The sequence below is a fragment of the Triturus cristatus genome, chromosome 1_2, assembly GCF_964204655.1.
Source record: "Triturus cristatus chromosome 1_2, aTriCri1.1, whole genome shotgun sequence".
Lineage (NCBI taxonomy): Eukaryota > Metazoa > Chordata > Amphibia > Caudata > Salamandridae > Triturus > Triturus cristatus.
The window spans coordinates 73990166-74014480 of record NC_140580.1 but is presented as its reverse complement, the minus strand read 5'-3'; the positions used below and the strand labels follow the sequence as shown (position 1 = coordinate 74014480).

The 24315-nt window shown below is 46.8% G+C and overlaps 1 protein-coding gene across 1 annotated transcript in view; it reads left to right on the top strand.

The window, feature by feature from the left end:
• Window positions 1-16823: 16823 nt before the first annotated feature.
• The window catches only part of HMX2 (H6 family homeobox 2), a 124264-nt gene continuing 116772 nt past the window's right edge, over window positions 16824-24315 (top strand). Inside the window, exon 1 of the mRNA XM_085601713.1 lies at window positions 16824-17709. The gene's annotated coding sequence lies outside the window, so the exon portion shown is untranslated. The remainder of the gene's footprint in view (window positions 17710-24315) is intronic.

The following is a 24315-nucleotide window of genomic DNA, read 5'->3' as shown; positions in this document are numbered from 1 at the left end:
GACCCAGGAATTCTGAGACCCAGAAAAGTCTGACACTTCTGAGATTCAGGTCTGTGAACGTGGCCCAGTAACCTCAATACTGCCCAGCCCACCCAGGTCGACCCTGCCTTGATGTACCACCTCTCTTGGGCGGGGGGAAGGGGGGGGGGCGAGGGATGAAAGATCAAGGAGACGGTTTTAAACTACTCGCTCCTTTTGTCCTCACAGTAACCACAACTAGCAAAATGAGCCAGAAATACCTCCGGGGAACCAACAGACATTGAAAAACAGTGACTGCGACCACCCAAAGCCACACTTGGCACCAAAACTATGTTTCCCAGTTAAGAGCGCTCTGATGGGCTTTGGGCCCCGGCTCCGCTTCACGGCCACACCTACGGAGGTCCCCTGAATCCTTATGAGACAAACAGAAATATCTATGGCCCCCCATAAGAGACATGGCATCCTTCTATTGAATCTCTGGCTATTAGAGAATAAAATAGTGATTGCAACAGAAACTGCTGACAGAACTGGCCTCTTGGAATACCATTACCCCACAGAGAGCCGCACTCGTTGCTATCTTTCTTGTGCCTTTTTGAGACCTGTAGGAACCTCTCAGGGTTGTATCTCAGCAGCAGTGAGATCTTGACGGGTCATATTAGGACGTATGTGACACGGTATCTGAAAGCATCGTTCACGTCACCCTCTTAGAGTAATCCTCGACTGTTCAGAGAGCGAAGCCACTGGAGGTTCAAAGGCGCTGCTGGCTGACACCTGCGCACAATAGTATTCAGGGTTCTGAAGAGTTGTGTGAACAGACAATACCAACATTGCTACTGCTGAACCTCCCCACCCACCCCTGGGGTTAACGAAAATGCCTGAAACGTGAGCCATCTCTCTCCTCTCTGGGATATCTCTCTCCTCCCCAGTGCCATCTCTCTTCTCCTCTGTGCCATCTCTCTCCTCTCAGGGATATCTCTCTCCTCCCCTGTGCCAGCTCTCTCCTCCCCTGTGCCATCTCTCTCCTCCCTGTGCCATCTCTCTCCTCCCTGTGCCATCTATCTCCTCTCAGGGATATCTCTCTCCTCCCCTGTGCCAGCTCTCTCCTCCCAGTGATATGTCTCTCCTCCCCTGTGCCATCTCTCTCCTTTCAGGGATACCTCTATCCCCCCTTTGCCATCTCTCTCCTCCCAGGGATACCTCTATCCTCCCCTGTTCCATCTCTCTCCTCCCAGGGATATCTCTATCCTTCCCTATGCTATCTCTCTCCTCCCTGGGATATCTCTCTCCTCCCTGTGCCATCTCTCTCCTCCCTGGGATACCTCTATCCTCCCTGTGCCATATCTCTCCTCTCAGGGATATCTCTCTCCTCCCCTGTGCCAGCTCTCTCCTCCCCTGTGCCATCTCTCTCCTCCCAGGGATACCTCTATCCTCCCTGTGCCATCTCTATCCTTCCAGGGATACCTCTATCCTCCCCCGTTCCATCTCTCTCCTCCCAGGGATATCTCTATCCTTCCCTATGCTATCTCTCTCCTCCCTGGGATATCTCTCTCCTCCCTGTGCCATCTCTCTCCTCCCTGTGCCATCTCTCTCCTCCCTGGGATACCTCTCTCCTCCATGGGATACCTCTCTCCTCCCCTGTGCTATCTCTCTCCTCCCATGAATATCTCTCTCCTCCCCCTGTGCCATCACTCTCCTGCCAGGGATATCTCTTTCCTCCCATGTGCCATCTATCTCCTCCCCTTTGTCATCTCTCTTCTTCCCTTGACCATCTCTCTCCCACCTGCAATCTCACTCCTTCCCTCTGCTAACTCGCTCATCCCCTGTGCTGTCTCGCCACCCCCCCCCCTCCACCCCGTGCTGTCTCTCTCTCCCCACTGTAAACATAGTAGGTCGCACACTGCTCGTCATACCAGCAAATAGCCCCATAGAACTCTGGAAACACGTGTCCAGGGATGGCATTTACTTAACACTCGTAGCATAGGTGTACTCGCCGCTGCTACTTCATTGTCCAGAATCCTATGGGGCAACTTGCTAGTATGACGAGCGGTGTGCGACCCACTTAATGGTTGACTTTAAAGCTCCCTCGAGCTAAACGGCTGACGAGTCAGGATCCCGCACCCGCGCGCCGTGAAAGGTATTTGACCTTGTATACTTGGCAGTCTACCGGCACCCCACATACAGACCTGCTCCCTGCTGACGAGAGGCAACTACCTCGAAACACGTGTCCAGGGATGGCATTTACTTAACACTCGTAGCATAGGTGTACTCGCCGCTGCTACTTCATTGTCCAGAATCCTATGGGGCAACTTGCTAGTATGACGAGCGGTGTGCGACCCACTTAATGGTTGACTTTAAAGCTCCCTCGAGCTAAACGGCTGACGAGTCAGGATCCCGCACCCGCGCGCCGTGAAAGGTATTTGACCTTGTATACTTGGCAGTCTACCGGCACCCCACATACAGACCTGCTCCCTGCTGACGAGAGGCAACTACCTCGAAACACGTGTCCAGGGATGGCATTTACTTAACACTCGTAGCATAGGTGTACTCGCCGCTGCTACTTCATTGTCCAGAATCCTATGGGGCAACTTGCTAGTATGACGAGCGGTGTGCGACCCACTTAATGGTTGACTTTAAAGCTCCCTCGAGCTAAACGGCTGACGAGTCAGGATCCCGCACCCGCGCGCCGTGAAAGGTATTTGACCTTGTATACTTGGCAGTCTACCGGCACCCCACATACAGACCTGCTCCCTGCTGACGAGAGGCAACTACCTCGAAACACGTGTCCAGGGATGGCATTTACTTAACACTCGTAGCATAGGTGTACTCGCCGCTGCTACTTCATTGTCCAGAATCCTATGGGGCAACTTGCTAGTATGACGAGCGGTGTGCGACCCACTTAATGGTTGACTTTAAAGCTCCCTCGAGCTAAACGGCTGACGAGTCAGGATCCCGCACCCGCGCGCCGTGAAAGGTATTTGACCTTGTATACTTGGCAGTCTACCGGCACCCCACATACAGACCTGCTCCCTGCTGACGAGAGGCAACTACCTCGAAACACGTGTCCAGGGATGGCATTTACTTAACACTCGTAGCATAGGTGTACTCGCCGCTGCTACTTCATTGTCCAGAATCCTATGGGGCAACTTGCTAGTATGACGAGCGGTGTGCGACCCACTTAATGGTTGACTTTAAAGCTCCCTCGAGCTAAACGGCTGACGAGTCAGGATCCCGCACCCGCGCGCCGTGAAAGGTATTTGACCTTGTATACTTGGCAGTCTACCGGCACCCCACATACAGACCTGCTCCCTGCTGACGAGAGGCAACTACCTCGAAACACGTGTCCAGGGATGGCATTTACTTAACACTCGTAGCATAGGTGTACTCGCCGCTGCTACTTCATTGTCCAGAATCCTATGGGGCAACTTGCTAGTATGACGAGCGGTGTGCGACCCACTTAATGGTTGACTCTCTCCCCACTGTGGTAGATCCGAAGGCCTGCAGGAGAGACCGCAACAGTACACTCAGTTATTGTTCCCCAGGGAGCTGGTGGTGCTGCTGGCCTGGACCAGGAGATGCAGGTGATGCTGCTGACTCTCAGCGCCTCCCATGCCAGGGAGGCTATCTTCTTCTAACGCCACCCCCCCCGAGCTAGCCCCCACGCTGCGGGGGGGGGGTTGATTGAGGGGGGTGCCGCCACTGCCTCCCCCTTCACTTCAAGAACTGGTACCTAGAATACATCTGATGTTACTTCTCCTGCATCCTTTCCCTTCACAAGGATGCCCATTCGTAATTTCTCCTGTATGCCACGCCTTCTTTAGGTGATGCTGCTGTAGCTCTTCCCGCGCTGCAGGCTTGATCCGTAGGATGCAAATGACGGTGATCATTTTTCCACAGCCCCTTCCGTTCCAGGGATGTTGTCTTGTGCTGTCGCCATCTATCCCTCGACTTCCCAGGGGTTGTCCCTAAGGATGCAGCTGATGTTGTTGTACCTTCATCTTCCTACACTGCGTTTCTGGTACCCAGGATGCAGGTGATGTTGCGGCTGGTCCAATCACAGCCCTCTCTCCTAGAGACGGTGCCTCGCAGTGTATCCCACTGCACCCAGTGCCTCTTCAGGTTTAGTGAGCCTATGGTTAAAGGTTTTACAGGTCGCACATCCACTCCCCCTCACCCTGGCCCCCACCCACCCCTGCAGGCTTGGGACCCATGACGCAGGTGATGCTGCGTCACTCCCGTTACAGGGATGCTGCCTTGCGCTGTGCGCGGCCACTAAACCATCAGATTAACCCCTAGGCCTACGGGATGTCCTGCTACACCTCCCTGTGCCCCTTACCACCACTCCTGGTCCCCACGATGCAGCTGATGCTGCCGCTTTATCCACAGCCCCTCCCTTCCAGGGATGCTGTCTCGTGCGCTGTACCGAGACTGCGCCTCTGTTTTCCTTAATTCTTTTTTTCCAGGCTCTCAAGTGACAGTGTTTTCTTTTCGACTGAGATAATATCGTTTTGAGTTGATACAAAACGGCCCAAAGCTGGCAGGGTGTGTGCCTGGTGCGTCCCAGCTCGGCAGAGATGGGTTTATTTGCACAGCCTTGGCAGGCCTTCTCAGGCAACGATAAACACCGGTTCCAATGCAGACTGGTTGCTTGTGTACCATGAAAACAAGGGGTGCTGCTCTGTTTGCTATACTAACTCTGGGCCTAACTGGGCTGCAGCTCGTTAAGATGTTGCAATAGCAAACACGAGTCCAGATTTGCCAAAGATAGGCCAATGTTACCAAATCAAAAGAAATACTTCTTTATTTGGGGTTGGTGTCAGCAAAGCGCCTCTGGATGGGCCCGGTCCCTGCTGGCTGGGGAGGGAGGTGTGCATCAGGCACACGCTGTCCCGGCCGCCCCCACCCCGCCCGGGCCTCCTTTACTGCCACTTGAACGCTGAACGCCTTCTTCACTGGGCCTGGGCTGCAGCGTCAAGCGAGATGATGGGCCGTTTAAAGAGGCCACTCTGGGCCAAAGCGCCTCTGCTGCAGGCGGTGTGAGTCAAAGCACTGAAGAGGGAGACGGGAGGGGGCGCAGCCTGGTAGGGGCGGGTGGTGAGGACCCTAGTACCCATAGATCGGGCATTCTCTCACTGTAGGTAGGTGAGTGGGAAGCCATTTAAAGGGAGGGTGAGAAATGGAGGATGGGAGAGCTGGAAGAAGCGTGAGAGAGGAGGGATAGAAAGAGAAGAGAGATAGGAAGAGGGAGAGGGGATGAGAAAAAGATTGAGAAAGGCTGAGACGGAAACTACTCGAGGAACCATGGTTCCAAACTATATCCACGTTTACTCAAAAGCCACCACCAGCTCCTTCAACAACAAAAGATGCATTCACTCCTCCTCTGCCAGCCAATCACCCTCGGCACCCAAATAAGAGGTTTACTCGACTTCATAATGAACCCCGTCCAGGGTTCTGCCATCATCTCAGCGATGCCTTCTTTGCAGGAAAGTATCCACCTTCCACCTTTCCTTTCACCTTGTGGCCCTCCAGGTAGCTGTGAGAAGTACCCTCAGGCCCAGGCTCGGCTCCCTGACCGAAATGCCACCAAGCAGGCTCCTTGCCAACTCGAGGCCCTCCTTCCATAGCCTGTGCATCACCCATGGAGGACAGGAGGGGACAACACACCGATGTCTCACCATCAAACTGCATCACTTCACCCCTGGGCATTCTGTGCACTCATCAAACTGAGGCCAGGCCCCCTGGGAATGTTGGAGTTCAGAAGATCCATTCCTCACGTGTGTCTCAATAAAATCCCTCAAGTTCGTGATTTCGTATTTTTGGGGGAAATGATGTCGATCAGGGTCCACCCTCCTTGGAACAGAAAGTGTCTCCTGAACATCTGCACCCGAGCAGCTGCCTCTCCTCCAGAATGAATGTCTGCTCCCATACCGAACCGGGGAGGTTCTGGGGCAAGTAGTGTCAACAAGAAGGGCCAGCAGCAGAAATACAAAAGGGGCATGTGATTGGCAGAGAGATGGAAGGCAAAGAGATGGAAGGCAAAGAGAGTGGCAGAGAGAAAAAGAAATGCAAAGAGAGGGGGTATGGAATGAAGAGGGGCATGAAGGCCCAAAGCTTCACATAGGGCACTGATGGAAACTCAGGAATGATGCTGGGTGGCACAGGAGTCAGGCGTCAAATGCACATGGGTGAGAGGAACATCCTAGCAGCCACAAAGATGGCGGCTGATACAGGCAAAACCAATTTGAAAAGAACACCTAAGCGTGAGCACCAAATAGAAAAAAGTCAACAATTAAAGCTGTACAAAAATCATCCATGTAAAAAAATATAACTCTCAGGACATGTAAATAGCACAAATTGCTCCCAACGCATGATGCATGGTTTTCTTAGTGGAACATAAACGGAGCACAATTGGGGCTCAAAATAAACTGATTTACAACTTTGTAACTGGCGAAGATAAAAAAAAACCTACAAAGAAACAGAATCCCTGTCTGTATTTTATTTTTCAAGAAACAACTGACATAATGAAAGTAACCTGTAAGACTTGACTAAAGTGAAAAGTCTTTGCAGTTGCCTCGGAGTGAATTGTGGGTCTACCATTTGCAAAAAGGCAGCAGAATGCACAGATGTCACACAAAAGAGCTCAGGTTCTGCTAATATGCTCGATGTGCATCGAAAGTGCTTACATTCTGTGCAAAGAGCAGAAATGGGGAGCGTCTCCCCACTGTCCTACATCCAGAAGCACATGCAGAAATTATGGGGCCACATTGACAAAAGTACCCCAAGCGCCCTGTTAGAAACTGAAAGACTAAACAATCTCGGCCCCCTGATATAACACCAAAAAAATCGTTGTCCAGAGATTTTCATTTTTTATTTGTGTTTTTGGATCATATTGGAGGTAATTTAGCTTGGGTAGAGATTGCTGATCAGGGTTAAATTTTTCTGGGCGACATTTTTAAAAATGTTCGATGTATTGCAGAAATGATGTAATAATCCAGAAAGACCTTTATAGTTCATTTTGGTGTAGAAACATAGGTTTTGGGGGTCAAGTAGTCTTATAGAGTTCTAAAATAACTCCACATAGCAACCCTTCCACCATTTTCCAAAATGGTGGCTATTATAGAGGGACTAGAGACATATATAGAAATGAACAAATAAGGTTTTTTAATCCTTTTATGTATACACCAATCAATGTTTATGACATGAATATGAAAAAATATATATTTTTCACTCCTGTTTTAGACATATTTTCATAGTTCACTTTATTTATTTGTTTAGGCAATCACTCATGGTACAATGCAGAATGTTGAACATTTGAGTAGAGCATATTGACAGGGACAACTTTTTGTAGCACGGGTTTTTTTAAGTACAAGTATGTGTAAGTTCTGTGGGTAGAGGCTTTAGAAATTTCGTAGGTTTTAGCACCCCATCAATATCTTCGCAACCAAATTCACACAGATCTTTCTCTACATATGCATGATCCAAAACATTTAAACATCTTCTGATCAAGTAGAACAATCTTTGAATGTGTCCATGCACAGAATATGATGCTCGTGGAAGGTCACTTAGTGGGACTGATCTCTTGAACTCACTGTACAGAAGATCGCCAAATGTGTGACAGTCAGAACTCGTTTTCCAAACACGCACAAGGTACTTTTTCCCATCTTTAAAGTCACATTCTTCTTCTGTCTCACCAAATCCTTTTTGAAACTTCACAGGTTCAGCAGGTAAAGTTCCAAGCTTTGTTCCAATTTTGCTCATAGCGTCATCACTGTAAGAATATGTGCCTTGATAAGAACATTGGGAGTCTCAGGGTAAAGTTTCTTGAACAGAATTTGAAGCAGGATTAAGTGTGTTTTCTCACCTTTTCAACAATGTATCTATAACTCTGATAATCCTTGACCTATAAACGTTGATACAAATCTAAGTAGCACAATAATAAGATCTGTGTCATTTGACAGTACAATGACTCGACAGGAACCATGTCAAACACCCCACTCAACATGTGGCACAACATGAAGGTCATCTTCCCCCAGTTTGCTGGTAAGTTTTTGAACAAAATGGCCCGTACCCTTTGAATGTATCTCTGCAGGCACCAACTCTACATTGACAATCATTCCACTTGCAATAATTGCAAATTCAGTGTTTACTGAAGCATCAGCAATGTCTTGGAGAGTTAACATCTTCAAGTTCATCTTGTTCAATATTGATGCCAGAATTTATCAAGTTGAACAGGTGTAAGTGTCGAATTTTTGGTGCAGGCAAGGTCAATTGTTCCACTTGTAGACATTCATTTGATTCTCTCACATTCTTTGACAGATAGTTCAAGATAACTGTCAAAGACAATGGGCAGTTCTTGCAAGGTGCACACTGACTTTGATATCTGTAGAACAGTCTGAACCACCTCTCCGAAGTTTTGCATGGATTTAATCTTGACCATTCGCAATTGTGACGTATAGTTCACAACAGTAGCAGTTTTTAATGAGGACATCTTTTCAAATTGAAATTCTTTGGGTGAAAGTTATTTTTCAAGCTCTTGTACGAGTTTGAGCTTCACTGGTTTGGTCGCAGCATCTCCATCAAATAATGTGTTTGTTGGAAGAAGATGCTGCAACAGAATGTCCTTGATAAATTCACCCCATTCTTTTGCTACAACCATCTAACTATGTGCTTATGAAAGTTGTTTTTTGTATCCTGTTTTGTAGTGGCTGGTTGGACGAAACTCTTACTATGGCAATTAAAGCATGTAAGTTTAGCTTTAGTGATTATGTCAAACAACTTTTTCTCTTTCAATACTAATCTCTCCTGCTTAAGTTATGCGTACAGTTTCGAGCCATAATCCAGGACATCTAGAAGATGTGTCTTTATATTGTTATCTACATATTGTTTGGTCAGGAAGTTGTGTTGTCACACAGGCCCCCTGATTTCAAACGGGTTTCCTTGCTGCTGCTTGAAATGAAGAAGGCTGTCAACATGTTTATTAAAACATTCCGCTCTCTTTCCCACAAGTTCGTGGTAAGGAACAGTTTCAGGATGGTCCATTAATTTTGAATTTGTCATCTCTATGAAAACCTGAAAACAGGAAGGACTTCACGGTAAACTAGCTGCCATTGAGTAACATAATCACTTTTATGTGTCTGACCAACAATTCTTGTGATCTTTAGATAGTCTGTTCTAGATTAATATCTGAAGCCACAGCATTGAACCCACCCTCTCTGTCTTCCAACATAAAATGTATTTGGGTCTATTTTCTGTCGAGGTATGGTTTTCCCACCTCTAGCTTCTTCACTCTTTTCAAATACCAGGATCCATATCTCAGTTTGTTTATGCAATAGAATTTGTGAAACATAGTAATCAGTGGCTCCACAGTCTTCACGTGCAGCTCCCAATCACCTTCCCGATCAGCATGTATCAAGTTTTTCACTATATCTATCACGTGCAAAACATTTCCCCAGAACTTGCAAAGGCCTGATTTTTTTTCACATTCTTTGAAAAACTCTATGAACTTGGTTATCAGGTTTTCTGATTTTGAACTGAGTGTTTTGAAATTTGCCTGGCTTTGTATTATGTCTTTTCAGTGAAGTGTACCCTGTGCCTTGTTCACTTCTGAGATAAGATATGCAAACCTAACTTGTCATTCTTGTTCTAGATATCATTCCAACACAATATTTATGTAGCCACAGATATGATGAGCATACCTTGTAACAAATTAACACAATTAGCTCTGCTCAATACTGACTGGACATTTTTGCTTCCAAAAATGTTAGCTTCAATAAGTGCCACATCCACTGAGATAACTTCCTGCATACTGTAACACAACTTTTGTCATGTGGAGAACGACCATAATTGGATAAAGATCATAAAACTCTACTGGATTGCTCATAATAATGTTAGCTACAATATGGAAAACACCTGCATCGCAGAAAATTGGCAGGATAGGCTGGTCTTCAAGTTAAGCACACACATTTTGGAATCTTGTTTAGAGCCATGCATACTGTTGCGTAGTTTGTGACTGGAGATGGTATGATAGGTAAAAACCCAACCTTTTACAGTGGGATGGTATTTTGGGAGATAAGAGTATGAATTCTAGCCCATCGAGGAACTGTCTTTTCTTCATCCTTCAGTCCACACCGAATAAGCAATATGATAAATTCAGTTAAATCAGCTTTGCGGATCGCAGCATCAGGTAGAAGATCCATGTCCTCAGCCCCTTTTAAACTTTCTGGTAGACTGGGAGGTGTTGATGGCTGGTAGTGATTTTGCACACGTTGGAATGGCAGTTGGGTTATAAGGTTACAACTTTGTTTACCAATGACTACAGCTGACAAGCTTTTTTTCTAGCAGCTACTTCATTTGTACAGTCTTTAAAAAACACCATGGCAGTATCATGTGTGCTAGATGTTCCAGTCAAAGAAGAGCAGTGTTTAAAATCAAAATAAGCAAGTGCAGCAATTGTACATCCTGTACTGGTAAAGGGACTCAGAAGTGGTGTGCTGTCAGACTCACAAGATTTTACAGCATGAGCTGCTAACAAGTTCCAGCTCCATACTATGTCATTATAACTTGTTGATAGACCAATGCTATTCATTTTAGTGATTAGTTCTCTACTTTTGCACTTGTCATAGATTGCGTGGGCAGTCATCATGTGTAGCAGAGTTTTCATTTTGCTGTGATGTATCCATAAAACATGATTTGAAACTGATAGCACATTTGCACAGCATAAGCCTTTTAGTTCATGGGATTGTCTTCAACTTCTCAGCTTATATCTTCAAAGCCATCATCAATGTTGTCAGCTTTTGTTTCGAACTCAAGAACTTTAGTTTGTAACAGTTTTGCTCTGCTGATATTAAACAATGATGTAAAAAACAATGTAAAGACAACATCGGGCATTCTTGTTCACTTCCATGCCACTGCCGGAGCTCTGGGGCATCACAAAATTTGTCATTAAGTCCAAAATCTAAATCTTTCAGGACGTTTCTTAAAATGGTTCCTGCTGATGTTACTGCATCCTGTGATCTTATTTTAGCAGCATGAACTTCAGGAGTCAAATCCGCTGAGAACACCATAACTGGCTCATTCTTTTTGTTAGATTAAAAAAACTAATTCTGTCACTGCACATTCTCACCAGAAAAATCTTAATTTCATTTTTGTGGATCAATACAGTTTTTCTCTGATTTCAGTAAGTGAGAACCCGTAGCCAGCACTCAAGAGTGGCTTTAAAACTTAATTTGCTTTTTCAAAGTGTGCAAAATTAACTGAAGGGTGGCGATTACATTGCTGCTGGGAGCTCATTGTACATTCATATTTTTTAATGTATGCATGTATGCAGTTCGGGTGGAAATACAAATCAACTACAAATACATTCACTTTGCTGTTTAGATCAGATACTTGGCTCAGAACTTCATCTTGTAAGAAACTAGCTGCAGATCAAAACATGTTTGCCCTTTGAGACTCACATACTCTTTACTTTGTTCTTTTGTTAATCCCTTTGGCCCTTGTTCTGGTTAAACCATAGATAACACATTGAAGATGCTCTGCCTTTCTGATCAGTTGTTGGAGGTGGACGTGGGATAGCCATCGATCTTCTAAGTGGATGGGCATTGGGTTTGGTTGCAGTCACTTTCTCAGAAGACTCGGATTCTTGTTGTGATTCACTGGTTTCTGCTATTTTTTGATTATTTTTTTCCAGGCTTTTTTTCATTTTATACAACTTGCAGCACTTGTTGTTATACAATGATAAAATATTTTATCCTCTTCACCCATCCGTTTCAATCTTTTGTGAACGTCGTCTTGCTGTATTTTTGCAGCATCTCAAACTCTCGTCTGTCCAGCCACAGTTGATGTTAGCTTTTCTTTTGAATTAGTTTTGCATATGACACATTTTTCTTTGTTGAAGGAGTCCTCAGATTTTGTAGTTAGCAACACTCTGTCAGGAGGTAAAGATCCTATGTTACCACCTGCTTCAATCATGTTTACGAATTTGAATCAACGGAAACTCTGCAACAAAAACAATATTAAAATAAATTACCAATATTATGGCTAAAACACATCATTATAGAGCTGCCATTGTAGGAAATGGCAGAAGGGCTGCTCTGAGGAGTTATTTGTTGTCTGTATAAAACTACTTGACCCCCAAAACCTATGTTTTGAAACCAAAATGAAGTATATAGGTCTCATGGTTCCGGAAATATTACATCAAGACTGCAACACATCTGCCACTTAAAAAAATGTCATTCAGAAAAATTTGCCTCAGATTAGCAATGTCTACCAAAGCTAAATTACTTCTCTAATGATGCAAAAATAGAAATCAAAAATGAAAATCTCTGGGCCCAGGACTATTAAGGACCAAGATCTGTCCTTCAAACAGTTTTACCAGCGGCATAAAATACAACACCACAAACAGAAAGGAAGCTCACCCCAAGAATCCATACATGTGAAAAACTACCCAAAAGGAGGGTTAGTTCAAGGCCTTACACAATATCCTAGAGAAGCACACAATTACAGGGAAACACGTTTGGGGCAAAATGCCATGTACAGGGAGACACACGTCGACATGCACCAGTAATGAGGAGACACATGGTCATGATTCCATGTACTGGGGGATAAGTGGGGTCATGCATCAGTAATTGGGAGACACATGGGACAATATGCCATGTACTGGGAGATAAGTGGGTTCATGAAGCAGTAACGGGTAGACACATGGAGCAATATGCCATGCACTGGGAGACACGTGGGGCCATTCAGTAGGAATGGGGATAGACGCAGTTTACTGGGAGGCACATGGACATAATACATCATTTCTGGGAGACACATGGAGACATACACTGGTATATGAGAGACACATTGAGCAATACACCATGTACTGGGAGACACCTAGGGCAATGCACCATTAACGGGGAGACACTTGGGCCATGATATCATGTACTGTGACACAAGAGGGGCAATGCACCAGTAATGGGGAGTCACATGTGGCAATACGCCATGTACTGGGAGTCACCTGGGTACAGACACCAGTAACAGGGATATACTGGGGAATTCATACCCGGTAAAGACAGGCACATGAGATAAGACAGCTAGTGCAGGAAAACACAGAGTAAAGACACATGTACTAGGAGACACCTAGGGTTCAACACATGTACTGGGAGACACCTGGGACAATACCGAAGGTACTGAAATACACACTTGGAACAATTTATCGTGAACTGTGTGATGCCTTAGACAACAAACCATGAATAGAAGCACACCCAGTGCCACATCGTGTACTCGGAGCTGCACCATATACTGGGAGCAGGGCTTTAAGTGGGCCGGGTCTCACCGGTGCTGAGCACCGGCAGTTTTTTTAAAGGTGCCTCGAAACGGGTCTCTATCGGGCTCTGTTTTGTGCATAGGCACAGACGGTCCATTTTTTTCCAGACTGCAGTGACAGCAGGCACGTCGATCTGTGCATGCTCACACTACTATTCTCACTAGTGGAGAAGTTACAGCATGACGTCATGCCAGGTGAGCCTTGCAAGAGAAGGGAAATCCTTTAAAGAGTCATTTTCTCTCTGGATTTCCCTTCTGTTTTTGAAACGCAAGAGCAGCAACATTGTCGAGGTGTCACCACCAGGGCTTTCAGTGGAAGCTTTTTCAATATTATATACAACAAGCTGTAGTTGCTGCTTATTTATCTTATGCAACTAACAACCATTGACAAAGCCAATAGTCCTGCCTTGTTGTAGGTATGATGTTACTTGTTGTATCATATATCTGGATGCAATGACAGAAATAGCAAAATACAGGTCGGGCGGCACACTATGCTAAGCACAGATTTTGAGCTTATGTGTTTTTAAGCCATGCCCTTAATTACATTGGCCACGCCCCTTGAGAGACCCCCAAGTTTTTTCATCCCACTTAAAGCCCTGACTGGGACCCACACACTAAGACAATATCCAACCATAGGAGTAGACACTTGGGATACACTTTTCTACATGCTGTCCTACAAGTGATGTTATTTGGACCATATCCCCCTCTACGCGCGTGCAACCAAGGAGGTAAAGCTGTGCCTCCCGCTGGGAGAAATGCTGGAAATGGCACTATGACTTCAAAGCATGTGCAAACTATCGGCCTGATTTAGAGGAGAGAGGAAATGTAGAACCCACAGCAAACTGGCAATGTGTCATCATCCACACGAGTGGCCTAGTTAGAGTTCATTTAATGGCTACCCCAATAGCAGAACTTCCCAGTGTTGTATGACGCCATAGCGACGTCGTGAATTCTGATCTACAAAAATATTGTATCCGAAACATCATCTACATTACATCATCAAAGCCAGCATATATTTACTTTTCTTAACTCCACATCTACATACCCCATAGTTACATTGCGGTCTAGTGGTGAGGGTGATGTAGTGGGTGAGATGTTGTAAGTTGTTTAGGTAGGCATCAGGACACGTCTTCAGGTTACAAGAAAGATTTATTAAAATAGCACAGCAGAGATAAAACACTTCGCTAGCTGACCAGACCATCAACTGCCAAGACTGGAACTCTCACATCACAGATAGAACACTCATAGGTACTATGGGAGGTTGAGAAGAAAGAAACACAAAGAAGGGACTACTGACACCAAGTAGCCATAATGAAGTAAGCACATATACAACATGAGACATGGCCCTCGTGCCATGTCATGCTTGCCGTGGAGGGGGGAGTACCCTCCTACAGCTTTGCATCTGCCCATCAAAGTGCAGCGCTTGCACTGCTAGACATTGTGGCCTGTCTAGCCAGATTGTGGCCTAAAAATCCATCAATAACCAAGGGTGGCGGAGTTCCCACCTTGACCGACCACCTTGGAAGAGGTGTGAACTGTCACAGAAAGGTATCTAGAAGGTTTCTAAAGGCTGAAAATTGTTTTCCTGTCCCATCATGTTTGGGAGGTCGAATATGTGGCACCCACCTGTACCGCACAGGTTTTCCACTATCAACATAGACGTATAGACAATTCATCAGCAGAGACGGGCAAAGGTGAATTTTCTGTCCATGTTTTCCTCTGCCAATTGGCTTCTCTAAAGATGGCGTTAACAGAGCTAGCTTCCCCACCCTGGTGAATAAGCATAAATGTGGCAGTTTCTTGCACCACCTTTGTGCCCGGGCACCCTCCAAACTCTAAATCAGGCCTCGTCGGTGGAAATGCGATCTGCACCAAACCTTTCTGGGCAAAATATATCTGTGCAAAATGTGTCTGTGCATAACATGCCTGCGCATTATATGTTTGTGCCTTTCTCGAGACTCAGATTTAGACATGACTCATAATAGATGGTTGAAAGCCCGGTACAAAGCCAGAAAATTCAGTGTCTAAATCCGCCATTTGTGCATCGCTTCATGTACTTCACGTATTTACTTTGGCAACAGAGGTCTGATTTGTCACGCCAACAAAGTACTTTGTAATGCGTTGTATTGTATTGCATTGCATTGCTGAAAGCCACAGCGCTGAGTGATACGTCGTGCTGATAACGCCTGGATGAGCCGAGGTTTGTTGTCAGCTGGGCGCACCGGCTGCGTCACAATCTGCCTGGCCCGTGTTGTTGCACACTCGGGACAGAGCGGGCCCTCTTCTGATATGTCTCGTGGCCAGATAAGGGGGTGAGAAAAGGAGACAGGAGTCGCGTGGCCGAGGTAGATAAGTCTCCCTGTGTTTGAGAAGCACGACACACGCACCCTGGGTAAACAAGCGGGTGGGGTGGAGGCTGTGGGGACTAGGAACCGGAACTCAACCACTCCAGACGAAGAGACTAGTTCACTGCGCCCATGACCTCCACTGTCCCAGTGGGCCAACGGTGGCCTCTTTTATCCCACTGAAAATGGCACCCCGAACCCTTGGCTTCTGCCCTCCTTGCCACACCAGGCCTCTGTCCTCCTTGCCACACATGGCCTCTATCCCTCTAGCCTCACAGGCGTCCTAGCTCGCATGGCCTCTTTTAATCCAAGGAGCCGTGCATTTAGCCGCGCCACACGCAGCGTCTGCACTCCCAGGAGGTCTAAGGCGCACTACCCCTGGAGTCTGCCCTCGCGGAAGTCCTGGCGCACATGACCGACTTTTATCTTCCCATTGTGCCCGGCACATGCCTCCGTCGCTGAGGCCCTGACACACACTACCCGCGGCATCGGCCTTCCCATGGATCACGGTTGGCTTCTGCGCTCTTAAGTGGGCGATACCAAGACGTCCCTTCCAGAGAGACGCCCAACACACAGGCGCCCTAATCTCTCAAACCTATGCCTTTCAATGTCCCACGGACTATGTTCTTTCTAAGAGAAGGGTGTATTTTAGCACCTAATATATGGACTCTGGCAAACCTGTGCCTATAATAGCACAGCCTTAGTCACGGCGCTCGTGGTCTTTGCTGTGTGGTCGGCGTGGCACAGGGGCATCTCCATTACTCTCCAACAGGTCATACGTCATCCAGCGCCGTGTCCTCCGGCCTCTCGCGCTTACCCTCTGCCTATCCATTGTGTAGGTCACCCATGACGTTCACTTCCCCACCGAGTTCTTGCACCCCTTAGTATTTTCCATACGGGGGTGTTGGTCCGCGAGGAGTGTCGGGGAGGCCTTGGCCCCTTTTATCCGAGTGGATTCAGCTTTGCGCAATGCGCATCCGGGTAGTTGTTTCAAAGCTGGTCCTATTTCCATGAAAGCAGCCTATAGCCACTTCTCAACTAGGACTTGCGCGGGCCTCATTGTGCTGTTTGTATTAAAAACAGACATGTATTTCTTTTATTTGGTAGTAAATAGATGTTTCTGTGTATAGCAAACACTTCAAAGTCAGATATAAACGCAGAGAGGCCAAATGCACAAAGATACTGAGAGCTGTGGCCGGAGTGAACAGACTCCTGGGTAATGCCAAGAGGAAGGGAGGAGAGGCACCTGGGTAATACTAGCAGGGGGGGAGTGCTGAGGGCTAGCGGGCACTGCAAGGGACTGGCAGCCTGAAGAACGCCTGCCTCACTGCACGAGGACAGCGGAAGGACGCAGCCAAGGGGGTCCAGGCCTCCTCAGGGACAGCAACAACTGGCCGAGGAACAGCAACGGGGCGACTCAGGATCACCTGGATAAGAGCAAGAGGGGTTGGGGGTCAGCAGGGTGACAGCAAGAGTGGGGTGGGGGTTACCAGGGTAACGGCAGGAGTGGGGCTGAGACTTACCTCGGAAACAAGAAAGGCTAGCTTAGGAAGAATACCTGCGTAAAAGCAAAAGGCCAGAAGAGTGGGCTGAGGGCCACCTAGACAGCAGCAAGAGGGGGCAGCTGAGGGTCTCCTGGGTCATAGAAAGAAGGGATGGGGGCACCTCGTTAAAGAGCCGAACTAAGAGACACCGGGACCCACCTGCAACGAACGCCATTTGGGATTTTACGCAGCAGAGACACCTGGGCGTTCTTCAGCTGCGAGCTAGCGTTGCCCGGCAGCAACTATTGGTGCACACGGGGGTTCAAGAACAGTCACCGCTAAAAGACACGGGGCGAGAGCCAGCAGTCAGAGACACCAGGGCTCCAGTAACGCCCAGCATTGAGACACCCGCGCAGTAGACGGCCCTGGGGCACCGGAACACCAGGAAGAAACCGCTCTGAAATATTGGGTCATCTACAAGCACAGAGAGACACTGGAGCATGAACCAGCCCTGAGAAGCAGCAGAGACCGGCCAGAGAGAGACGTCAGTATCAGCAACAGGCAGCAGCGAGCAGTGCAGGAGAACCCCGCTCACCAGAGAGGTAGGTTCACGACTGTCTCTTATCCCACGGGGGAGGTGGGTGGGGTCAACTTATGAGGAAAGCAGGTTGGCTGCTGACCCCTATCCTGTTATAGGACGGCCAGCGTGTGTGGCGCCCAAAACTCTGTGGGGCAGATTTACAAGCCCCCTGCGCCACTTTTGCGTGACTTTTAACATGGGGAAAGTGCCGCAAAAGTGACGCAGGGGCTTGTAAATCTGCCCCTGTGACAGCAGCAGAGAATGCGCCTGCCAGTAGGGCCACGGTCTCGTGCCCGTGAACAGAGGGGCACTGCTGCGAAATAAAAAGGGGGCTAGCCCGACACAAGGGTCGTGAAGAGGTCATGGACGAAAGCGCTGCTTCCTATTCCCAGTAGAGCGCATGCGGGGCACGGACTTTGAAGCGGTACAAGTGGCCGTGCAGAGAGGGGCGCCTCGAATTGAGGTCACTGTAGATGGCACAACAACCACAGACGCCACACCAGAGGTACACTTGAACTAACTGTGGGGTTCCAGAAAAGAATAGGGCACATCACAGGCACTCGGAGCGTATTTGGCGCAGTTTAGTGCATGGGGCACAAGGGCTCAACAAGACGTACACATCCAAATGATGACAAGAGCATGACACAAGGGGCACACGTCCACTTGAGGGAGCTAAGCAGCCAGCTAAGTGGGTCCAGCAGGGCACATGTGGGCTTATAGGCGTCACAAGGGATACCTACCCAAGCAAGGTGGCCTGCTCATGCGCCTTTCAAGACTACGGATCCAACGGAGGTGCCGAGCCTGGCACGTGGGGGCCTAAGCACCCAACAAGGAGCTAGAATCCAACCATGAGAGCCGAGCCTGGCACATGGGCTCAACATGGAGTGCAGGCCCAACCGAGACAGCCTAGCATGAGTCATGGGGGCGCAGAGCTTACAAAGGTATTTTACGCCAAGGTCTCCTTATTCGCGATATCCACATCCTTCTCACCAGTTTCATTCTGAGGATGTGACTAATAGGATAACAGCCTCCGAAGTAAAGACAATATATCACCCAGGAAGATGTCTATAGTACAACCGCTTAGAATCCCTCTCTTGATGTACTTCGCTCTGCCTAGGTAGCCCCCCAAAGTCACAAAGGGGGTACAGGGCTTTCTTTTATAAGTTGCAATGTCTTGGGACTCTAGTCTGAGTAGAAAAACTGCACAGACTAGGGTAGTCAGACCACACGTAGAATAGAAAACACAGAGGGGTGCTCGGCGCTTTCTCCGCCTCAAAGTGCCGTCTGGGTGCTATGGCTATTTAGGCGCTATGCACAGACCTTAGCGCGGGCAAGCAAGGCAAGGTCAACTCTTCAGCTCTGGCGCGCAGTGTTTAATTTGTGCCCTTGGTTACAGGGGCTGGATACTGTTGGAAATTTGCAGTTTCTGCAGGGTCACCAAAGATGTTTGCCTTCTGCTGCTGAACCAGTTTTGTTGGCCATAGGGCACTGTGCAATTTACTCCTGCTAAACAGTGGTGAAATGCACATACTCTTCCCTATAAACTCGATACAATTGGCATATACACGATTGTCACCTTTAACTTACCTATAAGTCCGTAGGATATGGTATTACTGTACATAGGGCCTATAATTTAAATGCTACTAGTGGGCTGCAGCGTTCATTGTGCCACCCACTAAAGTACCACTATACAACATGCCTCAGGCCTGCCATTGCAGCCTGTAGTGCAGTTTAAAACTGGCTTTACAACCTGCTAAAATAAACCTTTTGCCAGGTCGAAGCCTTCCTTTTTATTACCTATTAGTCACCCCTAAGATAGGCACTAAAGGTCGATAGGGCCTGGAGCATGGAATTTAAGTTAGATATGTATGTTTAAACTTTTACATGTCCTTAGAGGGGAACACCTCCACAGTCATCTTTCACTGTGGCAAGTCTGGTCTCCCATAGACTAACCCTGGTTTACCTTATCACATTTATTTAGTGCTAAATTCAGTTTGGAAACAGCTAGTAAAATATTTCTTCCACACATTTTAATTTAAAATCCCCTTTATTGGTAAAGTCAGATTTTAAGTTATTATTTTGGAAATGCCACTTTTAGAAAGGTTCAAGCATACAAAAGCGACGTATTGAATGCTTGAATTAATCACAGTCACTGGTAATCACTCAGGGCAGCATCCCAGTCTATAATTATTTTGCAAACCATGCTACCTCAGTTTGGACCCAGCTATATGCAAATCAGTCTCGACCCTGCTCTAAATGGAACAGTCAAGCATGGACTGCCAAGCCAGGTCCTCCCTGAACCTAAACACAAGCAACCCAGGACAGGTGTTGTCCTTGTTATGGGCTCATCACCCGGCTATAGCTTGGTTCCAGAGACACAATGTGCACAGGAACCATGCCTGGGCATACCCGTCGCATTTCATGATGGATGGAATGCTTGAATTAATCTCAGCTGAAGAGCCCATAATAACGGCGAAAACAGCCCTAGGCTGCTTTTATTCTGGTTCATGCAGGACCTGGCTTGGCAGTTCAGGTTTGACTGTCCCAATATGAGCAGGGTCAAGACTGATTTCCATATGGATGGGTCCAATTTGCGGCAGCATGGTGGGCAAAAGAAAATGGATTTGGATGGTGCCCCATGTGAATGCCAGTGGCTGAGATTAATTCAAGCGTTCCATCCATCAACTTGTTATTGTTGCTTTTAGAAAGGTGACATTTCTTTGCCTGTTATCTGAGGCGTCCTGTGAGTGACCAGCTGACTTTGGTTGGTTGATGGCTCACCCTCTGGTAGATGTGTACTGGAGCCAGATTAAACAAAGGGCCTGGGTGTAGAGGGGAGTGGATCCTCCTGGTGGCTGGGGCGGAGCTGTGCGCTCCCCTTATTTCAATCAATCAATCAATAAAAACTTTATTTCGGTCAGTATGACCTTAAAAGTGCAAATAACAATGCATACAAATTTGTTCAAAGACAGTTGTTTAAACAAGAGTAGGCATAACTTGGCATACATATTAGTCACATCACAAAATGGAGCTACAGAGGGTATGTGCCAAGCCGCCCTCCTCTCAATAATCATTAAACCAAACAAGGCTTAGCATCAAGAGGATATACAATTTTTACTTAGGAACTACACAGCTCATGGGAATAATTATTTCCCCTCAGCTACTGGTATTGCATCCAAATTAATGTAGTTCTAGCCCTCTCTAATTTCAAAACAAACACAAAAGAGCAACCCTCCGCTATCTGACTCCTCCACAGAAAAAGGTGAAGAAACCTCAAGAAAATGAAGGTGAGAGTGAGAGGGCACCTCACGTACGCAACACCAGGGAGGCTACCAGCCGGTTCTCGCCAGTATGCCCACGTTTTATCATCATCGGTTACCCACTCACAAAAGTCAGGAAACTAGAGTCCAGTGAAAAAAGAAAGGAAACAGATCAAGAAAGAAAAGTTTGTTACTGTCCCCATCAAAGAAAGAAGCCCGTGTATTGCGAAGAACCAGATGTCCCAAGCAATATTTAAAATTGAGTTAGACACTCACTTAAAGTAACCCTCTTTATTCAAACTCGTGAGTCTACTCAAAATAAAAGCACTCAATGTTGCTAACCTTTGTAAAGAAGGCCAACATGTTTCATTGCCACTTATCTTTGTTCTGGTAAATTCATCAGGGCATAGGGTTTCAATCAAGCACCTCACTGGACATATGCTTTTATGTTGCGGAAGGGCTGTTAAAAACAGAGAAGAAAATAAAACAGAATAGCCAATTTCTGTTCTATTATCAATAAAAATGTACCAACCACATGTGTTCATAGTCACATAATTTACACACCAATTACTTATTTCAAATGGGGGTATTTACCATGTAGAGGCGGAGGGCATTCGTACCTGCCTCCACTATACCGCACGGGGTTGTATTGAATACTCTTTCCCCGATTTTTAGAGCTGCACTATTGCTAACTCGTTATTCACCTGTGGAAAGAAGGCGTCAGTCAGACTTCGTATCACACATTGTTTCATCGTGTATATAATATTTTACGAATACCCCAGTTTATTCCACGCTGAAACTCTCATTGAATCCAGCATCCATTTAAAAATGCCGGAAGCGTTTCTACTTTCCATACTGTGCCCAATGTGGCTATGTCTACAGTCATTCGGCGTATCCGATTACCACCCCAGCACATGTAAATGATCGTCATCGCACAGGGCGTTTGTAAAAGCACTCAACCACTGATACAACTCTCTCACCGCAACCGCTATCTGGAAGGGCCGTCTCTCATCCCTGCTTCACTTTTCTGTTGAAACGCGGCTACTGATATTCTCTTCCTTGTGCTCCGCCCTTCTGCTTCCGCCTCACGTGTTGGAGTCACAGCTCGCACCACTTAGATCTCTTACCCGCCAACGGCGGCCATCTTAAACTGTATACTAGTCCATATGCGCCATTATTAATTCGGGGTCTCAGAGCACTCCAGGGGAGCAAAAAGAGAATAATTCCCAGCACTCTCGCCCAGTGTATCCGCTAAACATTACTTTGCCCAGATTCTCATCATATGTTCATTACGCGGTATCTCAATTTCTAACTGCTCATATCATCTTAAGTATTTTGTATGATGCTGCAGGGTCTAAGCTTAACACGGGTAGCACGCTATCTTTTCACATACCCACGGTGTACCCCCTGAACACTTCAATCAAGAAACTCTAAATCTCTTATCCGCCAACGGCGGCCATCTTAAAGTGTATACTCGTCCATATGAGCCATTATTAATTCGGGGTCTCAGAGCACTCCAGGGGAACGAAAAGAGGATAATCCCCAGCACTCTTGCCCAGTGTATCCGCTAAACATTACTTCGCCCCGGTTCTCATCATGTGATCATGACGCGGTGTCTCAATTTCGGACTGCTCATATCATCTTAAGTATTTTGGATGGTGCTGCAGGATCTTAGCTTAACACGGGTAGCACGCTATCTTTTCACCTACCCACGGTGTACCCCCTGACCACTTCAATCAAGGAACTCAAGGGTGGGAATATTATGAATTACTCCAACCACCACTGCATCTATTCTGACGGAATTTCAATTAGTTTCACACCTGCCCCCTGGGCATTTCTGCAGTAAAACCCAATAGGTTCTTAACACTACTATCAAGGGTTCTACTCTCTACTCACTTTGTTCCACTCAATGTGATCGTTTAAACCTACTTGATCCACTTTTTCAGAAAAAATCCAGCGAGCTTCTCTGGTTGCTAGGACTTGCTCAATACAATCATTGCTGGCCACTACCTTCCCCAAGACCACCCACTTTAAGGCCTGTAAATCATGTTTAGATTCGTGAAAGTGTTGTACCAGGCGCGTGGTAAGTTTACCAGCTTTAATAGTGCTTAAGTGTTCTTGGATCCGAATTTTTATTTTCCTTGTTGTCAGACCCACATACTGTAACCCACACTGACATGTGAGTCTGTAGATGACGTTTGTGGTGTTACAATTTGAAAATGTATTCAAATACCAAATTTTGCCGTTGTTTAGGCTTACACACTTGGTCTTTTCCGTCAGATTACAGACCGAACAGCTGCCACAAGGATAGTGTCCGGCCGGCACCGATGAAATCCTTTGTGTCACCTGTGGTCGTGAATGTACCAATTTATCTTTTAAATTGGTAGCACGCTTGAACGCAAATCTGGGTTGGGGCATTTTAAAATCAGCAGTGGACAGCAGTGGCCAATGTCTCCTCATCAATTGTCTTATGTTGGATGCCAAGGGGTCATATGTCATAACCACAGTCAGACAATCACCTACTTCCCTTGTGTTCCTTTCTAAAAGTGCCTCCCGTGGTGTGTTCCGGGCCCTTTTGCATGCTCTATTAATGATCTTCTTGGGATAAGCTCTTTGAATCAATTTACCCGAGAGCTCCTCTGCCTGCCGGGTGAAAGTCTCTAAGGTAGAGCAGTTGCGGCGGTACCTAAAAAATTGGCCTACCGGTAAATTATCCCATAGAGCCCTAGGGTGATATGACTGATAGTGTAGTAATGAATTTCTATCAGACCCTTTTTGGTGGACCATCGTATTCAGTTTGTTACCTTGCACCTTGATATCAAGATCTAGATACACCGCGTGGTCATTGCTCAATGTCCAGGTGAATTTAAGACAGGGGTCAAGATTGCTAAGCCAATTCAAAAATTGTAGAAGGGTGTTCTCGGTCCCCTCCCAGATGCACAGCACATCGTCAATATACCTCTTCCAGAGACAAATATGTCTCTGGAAGGGGTTGGATGACTGGTACAAGAAATGTTCCTCAAACTGGCCTACATAAATGCAGGCCAGACTCGGCGCAAAGGTTGCGCCCATAGATGTACCAGACACCTACAAAAACAGCTCATCCTTGTAGCAAAAATAGTTGCGAGTGAGAGCAAGCTCAATACATTGGAGCACAAACGACTGAGTTGTATCGTAAAACCAGTCCTGTTCCCCCAGGGCCCTTGCTGCTGCCACCAGCGTGGCTTCCTGGGGGATATTTGTGTACAAAGACTCGATGTCAATAGTGAGCAAAAACTGTTGCGAAGCGTCGAATTCCAAAGTATTCAAAACATTCAGAATATCTGTCGTGTCCTGCACATATGATTGTTGTTTAAGGACTGACTCTC